This window comes from Arachis hypogaea, chromosome 15 (genome assembly GCF_003086295.3).
Source record: "Arachis hypogaea cultivar Tifrunner chromosome 15, arahy.Tifrunner.gnm2.J5K5, whole genome shotgun sequence".
NCBI classification, from domain to species: Eukaryota; Viridiplantae; Streptophyta; class Magnoliopsida; order Fabales; family Fabaceae; genus Arachis; species Arachis hypogaea.
The window spans coordinates 79703166-79716240 of NC_092050.1; positions in this window are offsets into that span (position 1 = coordinate 79703166).

The window sequence follows — 13075 nt, forward strand, 5'->3', positions numbered from 1 at the left end:
CAAAGTTGTTTGCTCCAATGGCAGGAATGGAGATGCTTCTTCCATGTAAATTGGAATTAGGTGCAGTAAAGTCACCAAGCATCTTCCTTACATTATTATTATTTTCGGCTGCTATCTCCTCTGCCTGTTCGAAAATTTCTGAAAGGTTATCTCTAGATTGTTGTATTTTAGCTTCTCTTAATTTTCTCTTCAGAGTCCTTTCAGGTTCTGGATCTGCTTCCACAAGAATGTTCTTATCCTTGCTCCTGCTCATATGACAAAAAGAAGGCACAGAAAAATAATAATAATAATAGAGATCCTTTATACCACAGTATAGGGATCCCTTTGTGAGTGGAAGAAAAGAGGGGGAGACAAAGAATGTGATGTAAAGGAAGAAGCATAACTGTACGGATGGAAGAGATGTGAGATGAGATGTTAGGATATGAATGAATAAATAGAATGAGATGGGGGAGGGATAATTTTCGAAAATTATTTTGAAAAAGAGTTAGTGATTTTTGAAAAATGGTTTTTGAAAAAATGTTAGTAATTTTCAAAAATTAAGTTTTAAAAATTAAAAATAAAAATAATTAGTTAATAAAAAAGAAATTTTTGAAAAAGAGGGGAGATATTTTCGAAAATTAGAGAGAGAGAGTTAGTTAGGTAGTTTTGAAAAAGTTAAGAAACAAACAAAAAGTTAGTTTGTTAGTTGAAACAAATTTTGAAAAGATAGGAAGTTAGGAGGTTAGGAAAGATATTTTGAAAAGATATTTTTGAAAAAGATAAGATGAGAAGATATTTTTGAAAAGATATGATGGAAATTAGTTTTTGAAAAAGATTTGATTTTTAAAATCACAATTAATGACTTGATTCATAAGAAATCACAAGATATGATTCTAGAACTTAAAGTTTGAATCTTTCTTAACAAGCAAGTAGCAAACTTCAAATTTTTGAATCAAAACATTAATTGATTATGTTATTTTCGAAAATTTGGTATAAAAATAAGAAAAAGATTTTTGAAAAATATTTTTGGAATTTTCGAAAATAACTAAGAATTTTGAAAAAGATTTGATTTTTGAAAAAGATAAGATTTTCAAATTGAAAATTTGATTTGACTCATGAGAAACAATTTGATTTTAAAAATTTTTGAAAAAGTCAATCCAAATTTTCGAATTTGATGAGAGAAAAAGGGAAAGATATTTTTTTTTATTTTTGAAATTTTTATGAAAAACATGAAAAATATGCAATGCATGAAATTTTTAGATCAAAACAATGAATGCATGCAAGAATGCTATGAATGTCAAGATGAACACCAAGAGCACTTTGAATGTCATGGTGAACATCAAGAACATATTTTTGAAAAATTTTTAATGCAAAGAAAACATGCAAGACACCAAACTTAGAATTCTTTAATGCTTACGCACTAAGAATTCAAGAATGCATATGATAAACATGAAAAGACACAAAACAAAAAATCATCAAGATCAAACAAGAAGACTTACCAAGAACAACTTGAAGATCATGAAGAACACCATGAATGCATAAAATTTTCGAAAAATGTAAGATGCATATGCAATTGACACCAAACTTATAACATGACTCAAGACTCAAACAAGAAACACAAAAATATTTTTGATTTTTTTGATTTTCTAATTTTTTTGGATTTTTATTTTCGAAAAATATTTAGAAAGAAAGAAAAATAAGGATTCCAAAATTTTTAATATGAATTCCAGGAATCTTGCCATGTTAGTCTAAAGCTTCAGTCCAGGAATTAGACATGGCTCACTAGCCAGCCAAGCTTTCAATGAAAGCTCCAGTCCAAAACACTAGACATGGCCAATGGCCAGCCAAGCTTCAGCAGATATGGATACTTTTCATGTATAGAGCAACTAAGTGTGTGAGAATCTCTTCATTTGTGATGGTAAGTTGAAACCCCAGTCCAAAAATTAGACATGGCTTACAGCCAGCCAAGATTCAACAAATCATCATGAAACACTAGAATTCATTCTTAAAAATTCTGAAGAAAAATATATTTTTGAAAACATTTTTATATTATTTTCGAAAACAGATGAAAAAATTTTAGAAATATTTTTGAAAAATTTTTTGAAAATAAAATAAAAATAAAATTACCTAATCTGAGCAACAAGATGAACCGTCAGTTGTCCAAACACAAACAATCCCCGGCAACGGCGCCAAAAACTTGGTGTTGTTGCCAGGATTGGGATCTCAGATGATTATTGGCGCCAAACAGGAACAATTAAGTCCCCGGCAACGGCGCCAAAAACTTGGTGCACGAAATTGTGATGTCCAGGCTCAAACAATCCCCGGCAACGTGAGCAACTTGGTGCTCTGATCTCAATACATAATTATCACAACTTCGATACAACTAACCAGCAAGTGCACTGGGTCATCCAAGTAATACCTTACGTGAGTAAGGGTCGAATCCCACGGAGATTGTTGGTATGAAGCAAGCTATGGTCACCTTGTAAATCTCAGTCAGGCAGATATAAAGTGATAATGGTGTTTTCGAATTTAATATAATAAAATAGGGATAGAAATACTTATGTAAATCATTGGTAAGAATTTCAGATAAGCGAATGGAGATGCTTTTCGTTCCTCTGAACCTCTGCTTTCCTGCTATCTTCATCCAATCAGTCTTACTCCTTTCCATGGCTGGCTTTATGCAAGGGCATCACCGTTGTCAGTGGCTACATCCCCTCCTCTCAGTGAATAATATGCTCACACACCCTGTCACGGCACGGCTATTCATCTGTCGGTTCCCGATCATGCTGGAATAGGATTCACCCTCCTTTTGCGTCTGTCACTAACGCCCAACAATCGCGAGTTTGAAGCTCGTCACAGTCATTCAATCATTGAATCCTACTCAGAATACCACAGACAAGGTTTAGACCTTCCGGATTCTCTTGAATGCCGCCATCATTCTAGCTTACGCCACGAAGATTCCGGTTAGGAGATCTAAGAGATATTCATTCTAGCTTATTTCATGTAGAACAGAAGTGTTTGTCAGGCACGCGTTCATAAGGGAGAAGGATGATGAGCGTCACACATAATCATCACCTTCATCACGTTCTTGGGTGCGAATGGATATCTTAGAAGAGAAATAAGAAGAATTGAATAGAAAATAGTAGTACTTTGCATTAATCTTTGAGGAACAGCAGAGCTCCACACCTTAATCTATGGAGTGTAGAAACTCTACCGTATGAAAATACATAAGTGAAGGTCCAGGCATGGCCGAGATGGCCAGCCCCCTAAACGAGATCAATAGTCTCCTAAGATGAACAATGGATTAAAACTGAGACCAAAGATGCCTAATACAATAGTAAGAGGTCCTATTTATAATAAACTAGCTACTAGGGTTTACATGAGTAAGTATTTGATGTATAAATCCACTTCCGGGGCCCACTTGGTGTGTGTTTGGGCTGAGCTTAAGTGTTCCACGTGCAGAGGCCATTTGTGGAGTTGAACGCCAGTTTCTGTGCCAGTTTGGGCGTTCAACTCTGGTTTTGGATCCTTTTCTGGCGCTGGACGCCAGATTTGGGCAGAAGGCTGGCGTTGAACGCCAGTTTACGTCGTCTATTCTTGGCCAAAGTATAGACTATTATATATTTCTGGAAAGCCCTGGATGTCTAATTTCCAACGCAATTGGAAGCGCGCCATTTCGAGTTCTGTAGCTCCAGAAAATCCACTTTGAGTGCAGAGAGGTCAGAATCCAACAGCATCAGCAGTCCTTTTTCAACCTCTGAATCTGATTTTTGCTCAAGTCCCTCAATTTCAGCCAGAAAATACCTGAAATCACAGAAAAACACACAAACTCATAGTAAAGTCCAGAAATGTGAATTTAACATAAAAACTAATGAAAACATCCCTAAAAGTAACTAGATCCTACTAAAAATATACTAAAAACAATGTCAAAAAGCGTATAAATTATCCGCTCATCAGCGCCCTCTTCACAAATGTCTATGAGAACTTGGTCCAACCTTTGATCAAAGTTCTTCTAGTGTAGGGGGGTGCATCTCCTTGCATCATGGGCAAGTTGAATGCTAACCTTACATTTTCTTGACTAAAATCTAAGCATTTCCCCCGGACCATTGTAAGCCAATTCTTTGGGTCCGGGTTCACACTTTAATCATAGTTCTTATTGATCCATGCATTGACATAAAACTCTTGAACCATTAAGATTCTGACTTATTGAATGGGGTTGGTGAGAACTTCCCAACCTCTTCTTCGAATCTCATGTCAGATCTCCGGATATTCACCCTTTTTGAGTTTGAAAGGGACTTCGGAGATCACCTTCTTCTTGGCCACAACTTCATAGAAGTGGTCTTGATGGATCTTTGAGATGAATCTCTCCATCTTCCATGACTCGAAGGCGGAAGCTTTTGCCTTCCCTTTCCTCTTTCTAGAGGTTTCTCCGGCCTTAGGTGCCATAAATGGTTATGGAAAAACAAAAAGCAATGCTTTTACCACACCAAACTTAGAAGGTTTGCTTGTCCTCGAGAAAAAGAAGAAAAAAAGAGTAGAAGAAGAAAATGGAGGAGATGGAGGGGGTTTTGTGGTTCGGCCAAGGGGAGAAGTAGTGTGTATGATGTGTGAAAATGAATGAGTGAAGATGGGTTTATATAGGAGTGGAGAGAGGGGTAGGGTTCGGCCATGTATGGGTGGGTTTGGGAGGGAAAGTGGTTTGAATTTGAATGGTGAGGTAGGTGGGGATCTATGGTGGATGGATGTGGATTGGTGAAGAGATTATGGAGAAGAGGGTAAAATATGATAGGTGAGGGATTTTTGGGGAAGAGGTATTGAGGTGATTGGTGAAGGGTATTTGGAGAAAGGTGTTATGGGGAGGTGTGAAGAGGAGAGAGAGAGATGATGCCAGGGCATTTTGGCCAGTTTCACTGACCTTTTCTTTACTATTTTTAGGGTAGTTTCATGCATTTCCTTAGGAAATAAGCTAGTTTTGGTTAGATATTCACTTACATCTTGATTCAAGCATACATTGTGCACTTTACATGATTTCATGAGGATTTTGCATGAATTTAAGGACAAATTGGATGTTGCATTTCCCATGACTTGGACTAGAACTTTGATGCACTTTATTGCTTGATTTCAGGACAAAGGAAGCAAGGAAGAACCACATTAGTGGCTACGTTAGTTACACTAATGTTAACACTAACGTGGAATGGGAGTAACTTGCAAAGTTAATGAGAAAAGTGATTGCCAATAATGCTCTCGAAGCCATCATTGCCCACGATAAGAGTCACGTTAACTAAGTTAACGTGAACTCTAACGTGGAAGAAAGGAAATGGAGCCAACGTTAGTGACACTTAACATTATCACTAACGTTGGACCAAGCTCATGAGTGGCCACGTTAGTCACCACGTTAACTTAGTTAACATGGCCTCTAACGTTAAGAAGAAAGGAGGAAGCCAACGTTAGTGATATTCAACATTATCACTAACATTGGCCAAGTCACACTAGGCCACGTTAACTCCCACGTTAACCTAGTTAACGTGGAAGCTAACGTTAGGAAACAAGGAGGTGACGCCAACGTTAGTGACACCCAACACTGTCACTAACGTTGGAAGGAGCCCACACATGCCACCATGAGCCACGTTAACTCCCACGTTAACTTAGTTAACGTGGAAGCTAACGTGGATAAGGGAATGTTGAGCCAACGTTAGTGACACTCAACTTTTTCACTAACGTTGGAGATGGCTAGCATGGCCACGTTAACCTAGTTAACGTGGACTCTAACGTGGGAGCTAAGGGGCACATTAGAACGTTAGTGACAATGTTAAGTGTCACTAACGTTCTCGAAGGTTGGCAAGACTACGTTAAAAGAGCCACGTTAACTAAGTTAGCGTGGACTCTAACGTAGGGAAGGGGGAGGCTTCTCAACGTTATTGGGAAAATTGAGTCCCAATAACGTGCGCGAAGGACAAAGAGGCAACATTAGTGGCAACGTTTGTGCCACTAACGTTGAGGTTAACGTGGCTCTTACTTGGGTAAGGAACGTTAGTGAAAAAGTTGAATGTCACTAACGTTCTCGAACCCATATTTTCACTGAATGTTAACACCACTAACGTCCTGAGCAAAAGTCTCTGCCCACTTCACACTTTCTCTCTACAAGTAAAGCCAAGCCCAATGAAGAAGATAACTGCTTCAAACTCAAGATCCAAAGGCCCAGACCCAAGACGTGAAGAACCAACTAGAGGAGTAGAAGAGAGTAGTATATATAGCAGTAGCTTTGAATTAATTAGGGAGTTGGAAAATATAGGGAGCCTCTGGGCATAGAATTACTCTCTGTATTTTACTTTCTCTGCACTTCTAGTTTTCATCATGTATTCTCCATCTTTGTTTTCATTTTCCAGAGCTATGAACAACTAAACCCCTTTCATTGGGTTAGGGAGCTCTGTTGTAATTTGATGGATCAATACTAGTTTTCATTATTCTTCTTCTATCTTTTCTCTTGATTTTACTTGAAAGCTTTCGATCTTCATCCAATTAGGTAGTTATCTTGGAAAAGAAGATATTCATACTTGGATCTCTTATGAACCTTGAAAGAGGAATGAAGAGATCAAGCTAGAAATGCTTTCTCATGCTGGACCAAATTGGGTTTGGATGGATATGTGACTATAATCCTCTAAACACTTGATTTGGGAAATGCATGTGGTATAATCAATGACCATACTTCATCTCTTCTCATGAGCAATTGACCAAAGAATTGGCTATTGATCAAGATTTGAGAGATTGAATTACAAGAAATTGTAATTCAATCACTTAAGATTGCCAAGGAGATCAATGAGTGCATTGATTGAGGAAGAGATGAAAATGAAATTGATCCGGAGAATGCAACATCTCCTAAGCCCAATGAACTCCCTATTTCTGATCTTACCCATTCTCTTTAATTTCTGTTATTTACTCTTATGAGCAATTCCCCCATTCCCATTTACAATTCTGCAATTTACTTCAGTAATTTACTTTTAGTTCTTTAATTCTAGCATTTACTTTTTCTGTCATTTACCTTCCCGTCATTTTATTTTCTGCAATTCTAAACTCAAATCCTGGATTCGCTCAACTAGAACATTCCTCTAATTAAAGTTGCTTGATCATTCAATCCTTGTGGGATTCGACCTCACTCTATTGTGAGTTTTTACTTGACGACAAATTCGGTACACTTGCCGAAGGAAATTTGTTAAGAGACAAGTTTTCCGTGCATCAAGTTTATGGCGCCATTGCCGGGGATTGATTGTGCATCAACAATGATTAGATTGGAGGATAACTAGATTGAGCATTTATTTTTGTTTAATTTAATTTCCTGTTTGAGTCATTTACTTCCTGTTTTAGTTAATTTCTTCCCTTCCCCCTACTTTTTCTTTGTTATTTACCATTCATCTCACTAACCCACTAACTGTTTGATATATTACATCACTCACACTAACAGTAATTCTGACAGATATACTTTCTACACCTATTCTCTTTGCTTGTACTTGTTGGTTGTATGACAGGGAGAAGAAGCGGGGCTTCAACTTCCTTTGATTCTGAACCTGAGAGAACCTTCCTTAGACTAAGGAAGGAGGCAGAGAAAAACGTGTAGTTGGTGCTGAAGAAGAGGAGGAACACTTTGAGGAATACTTTGAACCAAACATGGAAGAAAACATGGAAAACCATCACGAAGAAGAGACTCACAACCATGGCGGAAGAGGTCGAGCAAATCATGCTAGGGAGGATAGAAGAGTTTTAGGCTCTTACATCAATCCAAACCCAGGAAACTATGGAAGTAGCATTCAAAAGCCAACCATCCATGCCAACAATTTTGAACTAAAACCACAGCTCATCACCCTTGTTCAGAACAACTGTTCATTCGGAGGAAGTGTCCAAGAGGACCCCAATCAACATCTAACCACCTTCCTGAGAATATGTGACACAGTGAAGTCTAATGGTGTTCATCCTGACGCCTATAGACTGCTCTTATTTCCATTCTCACTCAAGGATAAGGCAGCCAAGTGGCTGGAGTCTTTCCCAAGGGAGAGCTTGACAACTTGGGAAGATGTGGTGAACAAATTTTTAGCAAGATTTTACCCTCCTCAACGAATCAATAGGCTGAGAGCTGAGGTCCAAACTTTCAGGCAACAAGATGGTGAGACTCTATATGAAGCATGGGAGAGGTTTGAAGACCTAACAAGGAGGTGCCCACCCGATATGTTCAATGAATGGGTGCAGCTGCACATTTTCTATGAAGAGCTCTCTTATGAGTCAAAGAAGGCCGTAGACCATTCATCCGGAGGATCTTTGAACAAGAAGAAGACCATTGAGGAGGCCATAGATGTCATTGAAACAGTAGCAGAGAACGACTACTTCTATGCTTCCGAAAGAGGGAACACAAGAGGAGTAATGGAGTTAAACAATGTAGATGCTCTGCTGGCCCAAAACAAGCTCATTACCCAGCAGCTGGCTGACCTCACCAAGAAGATGGAGAGGAACCAAGTAACAGCAATCTCCACTTCATCAATAACCCAAGAAGGAGTGAATGAAGAAGTAGAGGGTAGTCAGGAGCAAGCCAACTACATTGGGAATTCACCTAGGCAAAACCATGATCCATACTCCAAGACCTACAACCCTGGATGGAGGAATCACCCAAACTTTGGGTGGAGAAATCAACAAGACCAAAGCCTTGATCAAAGACGCCCAAATCCAAACAATGCAGCCACCCAACACTTCACATCTAGACCATATCAACACCCCCATAATAACACCTCTCCACATTCATATCAAGGCCAGAATAACCCTCCTCAGCCTGACCTATCATCATTTGATGAAAGAATCTCAAGGATTGAGAATCTACTTGAAGGCATAAGCAAGGAGATTCAAGACAACAAGGTGTTCAAGGAGGAAGTGCGAGCCAGTTTCAAGAACCAGGGAGACACAATCAAGAGGTTGGAATCTCAAGTGGGGTATCTCTCTGAGCGAATTCCCAAACCCACAGATGGATTCCCAAGTGACACAGAGAAGAATCCGAGAGGTGAAATAAAGAAAGTAAGATGGGAAGATTGCAAGATGGTCACTATAAGTGATAAGGAGACTGCGGACAAGCCAAGCAAGCTGTCAGAACAACCTGAAGATACCTCAGTAGAGGAGGGGGAAAAAGATTACCAAGAACCAGAAATCTGAAAACAGGAGCTGCTGAGACTCTATGCACCTTTTCCCCAACTGCTCAATGGTGCTGTGGAGAAGAGAATATACTCAAGATTTCTTGACTTGTTTGCATCTTTGCATGTGAACATACCGTTCATGAAGACTATCCAACAAATGCCTGCATACATCAAGTATATGAAGGAGCTGCTTCCCAGGAAAAGCTCACTCAAGGGAGGCCAAACTATAGTGATGAACAAGGAGTGCAGTGCCCTCATTCAACCGCAGTTGCCTACGAAAAGAAAAGATCCAGGGAGTTTTCATGTCCCCTGTGCCATAGGGGAAACAATGTTTGATAGAGCACTCTGCGATTTGGGAGCAAGCATCAACTTAATGCCCTTATCCCTGGTGAAGAGGCTGCAGATCAATGAGATATTGCCCACAAATGTAGTCATCAGGCTGGCTGACAAAACTCAAAAACAAGCAAGAGGAGTGGTGGAAAACGTGTTGTTAAAGGTGGGGAAATACTTTCTTCCCACAGACTTTGTCATCTTGGACATGGAAGAGAGTCACACTCACCCAATCATATTGGGAAGACCATTCCTAGCTACAACCAGAGCACTTATAGATGTGGAGCGAGGGGAGCTAATATTGAGGATCCATGATGAACGACTCAGCTTTAATGTCTTCAAACTCTCACAAGAAGCAGACCAAGAAAACAAAGAACTAAGCAATGATCATAATGAGATGCTGACAGAGGAAACAAGTAGTGAAGCATAACCAACACATCTGAGAACCCCACTGAATGATGAACAAGGCAAACAGCAATTGTCACAGCTCAAGGAGAAGCTGGAGGAACCTAAACCACCAGAGGCATATGAAGACAACAACAAAATTCCCTTAGAAGAAGAAGCCGCCAAGAGCAAGGCAGCATCAAAAGGGACAAAGAAGAAGGTACCAAAGGGGTGGAGGAACAAGAAGATCCCTACGGAAGGCTTCTCTCCAGGAGATAAAGTGATCTCAGCTTACTTCCCAGATATCCCCCCTAATCTTCCCACTGTACCATCTCAGTTACCTAAGGTCTTCACTATCAACAGAGTTCTCTCCTTGGAACATGTAGAGATCATTGATACAACCATTGGATATAAGTCCAAGGCAAGAGGGGAGGACTTGAAGCATTATCAACCTCCCTGATGAAGGAGAAACGTCAAGCTAGTGACGCTAAAGAAGTGCTTCATGGGAGGCAACCCATGTTTTATTAGCTTTTACTAGTGAATAAGTCAATATTCATGAATTCCAACCCAAACTTGACAAAAACTTGGTGAAGTCCTTATATTGCAGTATATAGTGAAGAACAAGTTTGGTGTTCAAAGCGTGCCAAGAAAGCATGAATGCAACTGAGAGCATGCTAGTCTTGGAGCTTTGAACAGAACTTTTCATCACAGTGTTCCAAAGTCACCCCATGGTGCCACCAATGTGCATATAAGGATACACAGTTAGTTAGTTAGTTGGAGTTCATGAATAAACAAAATCTTTTCTTCTCTTTATCATTCTAGCCGAAAAGTTTAAAAACTTTTTATGATATTGATTTTTCTTATTTTATTTTTATAGGGAAAAGGAAAGGAGCATTGAAGGAGATTGATTGGACAATTTAATGAGAAAGGTTCGGCCACTTCATGAAGAAGGTACTACACACGTGCCTCAAGGGGGAATGCATTGGGAATGGTTGCCATGCAACATTGGAGGAAGAACAAACTTGGAAACTGAACCAACTCCATCATAAAGTTGGTAATCCTCGTGCTTACTCCATACAAAACCCCATCCGTTCATCATACACCAACCCCATCAATCCACACCTTTCATCTCTTCATCACTTCTCTATATAAGTGGATCCAATCCGCACCATCTCCACATTCGAAATTCATATCCCTTGCACTTCACTTTCCAGCAACTAGTTCTTCAACTTCCCACTCTCTAAATCCCACATTTATTCCCTTCACTACACCCTTTTCGCATTAACTTCATTCATGGCATCATCAAGCTCCAAGAGGTAGAAGAGGAAGGAACCAATGGAGAACATTCCTTTCGACGAGAAGAGATTCAAGACTGCCTTCCATGAACGAGAATTTGAGCGGATAAAGCTCAAAAAGATACTGTCCGAGTTAACCTTCCAAATCAATGAAGATGACTGCCCACAGATTCGGGAGAAGATTGAAGAAAGAGGGTGGCAAATGCTCACCAATCCAGAGGGGAAGATCAATGCAAACCTCATCAAAGAGTTCTACGCAAATGTGGTCAGAGAAGACAAAACCAGGGCCCCAACCTTCAAAAGCTATGTAAGAGGAAAGGAGGTGGACTTCAGCCTAAATTCTATAATAAGAACTCTTCACCTGAAATCACCACATTTTGATGAGCCCAGCTATCATGCAAGGATAAGTAAAAGCCAAGACAATGATGAGCTCACTGAGATTGTGACTGACATCTGTGTTATAGCAGCTAACTGGGAGAGGTATGGAGATGAGAGACCCCGGTTCAACAAGAGGGGAGACCTTAGCCCAGAAGCCAAGGGGTGGTTTGAACTCGTGAGGAGGTCTATTCTCCCAGCTGCAAATAATTCAGAGGTAAATATTAATCGAGCAACTATGGTACATTGCCTAGTACAAGGTGGAGAAATCAATGTGCATGAACTCATAGCTGAAGGAATTCAAGATTCAGCTGAGAAGCTTGAATCAGGTGCCAGGCTTTGGTACCCCAGCACCATTCTCCGATTGTGCACAAAGGCCAAGGTGGTCTTTGAGGACAGCAATCCAGACTGGGTGAACCCTGGGAGGCTAATGACAACCCAGCGTATGGCCTATACTACACCTGCTCTGCAACAAAGAAGGCCACAAATAGGAAAACTAAAAGCAAAAGAAGGAGCTCACCAAGAGGAGTCTCATCAGGAAGAATATCAACAAGGAGAGCATCCTTACCCAGCCAACTTGAATATGAATCACCTTCTAAGAGCTATTGAAGATTTGGGGATGAGACATATGGAAGGACAAGAGCAAATACTAAACCGGATGAGCCAACAAGAAGAATGGCAGAAACAACAAATGGAGCAGCAATAGGAACAATACTCCCAGCTCACTCAAACCATCCACCAAGTTACTAAGAGGCAAGAACGTCAAGATAAGCATTTGCAGGAACTCAATCAGCGACAAATAGCCCAGATGAAAGCATTCAATGAGTTCACTGTACTTAATGAAGGGCGGCAACTACATAGGGAGGAGTTCAACGTCAACACTCAAGCCAAGTTGAACTACATGTCCAGTAATATGCATCATCTACACTATGCCATCCCAACATATGATGAGGTCCAAAAAGATTTTGTAGAACAAGAAGAGAGGAAGGTGAAACAGCAGAAGGAAACACTCAAGAAGAAGATGGAAGATGGTGGTTTCTGGAAAAAGCTGCTTGGAAAAGGCAAGGGAAGTGGGAGCACAAGCAATCAAGAAAAACACCAGGAGGACAAGCAAGAAGGAGAGCATGGGCAACCACATGAGTAAAAGGTGGTGGAGTTCCTTCTTTGGTCATTCTTTCTCTATGCTCTAAATAAGGAAGATCTTGTATGAAATAGAACTTGCTTCCATGTTAGTTTAAATTTTTTTAAAATTCTGTCTTTAAAGTTTTTATTGAAAAGGTCTATGTTTGCTGGTCTCTATGTCACTGCATCCTTACTTTGCTTACTTGTATGTTTGTCCCTTTAAATCAAATGAAAAGAGAATGTGTGTTTTTAAAGACCAGAGAGGAGTTCATACTATGGAGTAAGTTCATGAGTTTATGGTATAGTCGTAAGTTAGCTAAGTTGGTTCAACCATAAGGTGGGAGGACAACTGTCTGTCATGAATACTATGCTTGAGACACACCCCATGAGACTAGCTAAATAAGAAGATCCTAATAAGAAAAA